The 2,804-nt window shown below is 39.7% G+C and overlaps 1 long non-coding RNA gene across 1 annotated transcript; it reads left to right on the top strand.

Annotated features, from left to right (window-relative positions):
• The first annotated feature begins 398 nt into the window (after positions 1-398).
• Positions 399-2,553, top strand: LOC123017214. Its single transcript, XR_006413553.1, has 3 exons — positions 399-574; positions 2,013-2,135; positions 2,498-2,553. It is a non-coding gene; the product is annotated as an uncharacterized LOC123017214 (long non-coding RNA).
• The last annotated feature ends 251 nt before the right edge of the window (positions 2,554-2,804 follow it).

Raw genomic sequence — 2,804 nt, 5'->3', positions numbered from 1 at the left:
AAGGTTATCTTTGCAATGTTGATGCAGAGGCGCATTTTCTCTGTCATGCATATTAAACCAGGCAAAGAGTTATGGAGAGGAAATCCAATCTGTCAGAACAAATCTAGTCTAGCATGTACAATAGATAGGTGCCATGAGTTTCATACCCGCACCTGTCCAACCACACAAACCCTCTAGCTGGATGTAGCTGACATTTCGCAATGTGCATAGACTGTTTGATCAGTACTTCTAACCCATCATATCTTTCAAATATAATCAATAACACCCCAAGGTTGGCACCACTATTATTAGCATGCAGTGGGCTCATATTCGTCTTATCTACATACCAAAGGATTTACTAGTCTGGTATGAAAGGCTTTTATTATTTTTCCAACAGATCGTTCCTGTGCAACAGTTTTCCCACACACAAAACAAAAAGCTAGCAAGTCCTTTCATAACCTATTCACATGTGTAAGCTTTTGGCAAAAATAATGGAAGATTAGGAATCGAGTCTGCTATTCCTCATAAGATTCTGGATCACTAAAAAACCTTGAGATTATTGAAAAAGGAGAAATGGAAACATTGATTGTTGAAGGTAAAGTAATAACTTCTTTTTTTTCTCTGAATGTCAATTGTAAAAGGAAAAATGATGTCAAATAGTCACACATTCATCCTAATTTAAAGTCTAATTTCCATCCTGTTGCACTCCTTTGGATGGGCTGGACTACAATTCCCATCATGGCTCAAATGAGGAAAATCATGGCAGCCATGTGGAAAATCCATGAGGATGAGGAGAGTTTTATCATCATGGAACAGGCCAATAATTGCTTTCTGCATGCTATTTTTTAAACTAGTTCTAAAAATGGTATGTTTAGGACAGGTGGGCAGAGGTTAGATCTCCATATTATAGGGACTTCAACTCCCAGCATTCCTGATCATTGGCCATACTAGCAGGACCTTATGGGAACAGAAGTTCAAAGAGTCAGGGGCCACAGAGCTTGAACTGGGAGCCAGGCAGGTTTGGTTCTGGGTGTCAGCTTTGTGCACCATGGACACATGGCAAAAGGAGGACCCACAATTTGACCAAGGACACTCTTATCAATATGGTCCAGAATCATTTAGGGTTCTGAAGTGGATACGGATATAGGAAAACTCTCTTTCTGTTTGCAAATCCAGTAAACATCTTGTTTGCAATCTCAAATGTGTAGCACGAGTTCTTCTCTCCCCAAGAATATATTTTCAAATTCCCGAATTAGCTGTGGTGCTTGAAAAAAAAATCATTTATTTTTTAAATGTGCTATTTGAAATGTGCACATTTCAAAAATACACATAGTAATATTTTGAAGAAAAGGAACCTCCCTCTGCATTATGTTCAAGTAAGTAGGTAGGTCTACTGAAGTATGTGCACAAACATATGCAAAAGAGAGGATCAAAATTGTCGGAGTGTCCTCTAAAAGCAACAAGAGTTACCAGCCCCCCAAAGAAGTGCCTCTTACATAGCATTCTATGTTTATACAGCGGGAAATAGAAACTTATCCAATTACTATGTTTGTAAATTATAACAGCCACATCAATTTACACACACTTAACTACTTGCCTGTTGGAACAGGCACAGACTTCAACTTGTATTGAAACAAAATGTGAGATGTTAGGACACAGACAACATCCTGGGTTATTACAGATCAGTGAGATTTACTGTATCCTGAGTCTTTGCAAGAATGTGTGCTAATTGGCTTCTCAGCACATACACAGAGTTTACTTTCCCAACAGGCCTAGCTGACCAGACAAATGTTCCAAGGGCTGAGCATCTCCTACTTCTACAAATGTTTATGGGAGAACTGCACCTCTTTGCAGAAATGTGCTCTTTTTCCATTCACAACTAAACAACAATTCACAAATAGCAGAAAGTCAGATTAAACTCCTGAGTAATTTCCGCAGAATTTAAGAGAACTCAAATAGGTTGTTTCTTCTGACCCAAGAATCAAATAACTCCAGAGAGTCAGCCCTGTGTCATGACTTTCTTCTGCCTGTAGCTCCCCTCAGCCTGGACAACTTGTTGCTTGAGGAAGCCACCAGATTTCCTGTCTGTGGTGCTGAATGATCCAGCTGGCTGCTATCTCCTGCAAATCTTCATGCTGCTGCGGGCTGGGTGCCAGGTAGCTTTCCCTGGGGATTTCCTAAACCTTAACTTGCATGTCTAACCATCTAGGACTGGCTTACATATTCTGGGGTGCATTGGAGTACAACTGCCAAGATTCCTGACTGCATTGGCTGGGCTGGTGGAGATGTAGTTGGAAATACGCGGAAGGTCGATCCAGGGTTTTTAAAGGTTAAAAGACTCTTTTTGAGGCTTTTAAGGACTGACTTGGCCATGCATTGGTTGAGGGGAATTGCTAGGTATTGCACAGTCAGTCTTTTTATTATTCTGTGTATTTCCTATTTTATCATCTTGTTTAAAACTTTTTAATGCTTTTTATTTTTCTGACATTTTTATTGCATTTTAATCGTTTGTTTTTAGGGATTGTGGACACCTCCCAGAGATCTTTGGCTGTGGTGTGGTATAGAAATAAAGAAGATGAGGAAGAAGAGGAGGAGGGGAAGGATCTGAAATTATGCCTGCAAAACAACTGGAATCCAATAAGCCCGCTGGTGTAATGAGTTCCCACAACCCACCCTTCCTGTTAGGTGTTTATAAATGAAGAAGCAGCTTGTGTTCTATCATGAAAACAATATTGCATTTTAAGTAGAACCACAAAATTATGCAGAACAAAAGAAATTTCTCTCTATTAAGCAAGGAAAGTGATTTGCAGTGGTACCTTGGCTCA

Source organism: Varanus komodoensis, unplaced genomic scaffold (genome assembly GCF_004798865.1).
Source record: "Varanus komodoensis strain SLA01 unplaced genomic scaffold, ASM479886v1 scaffold9, whole genome shotgun sequence".
Classification (NCBI taxonomy): Eukaryota; Metazoa; Chordata; class Lepidosauria; order Squamata; family Varanidae; genus Varanus; species Varanus komodoensis.
This window is presented reverse-complemented; position numbering and strand designations above follow the sequence as displayed.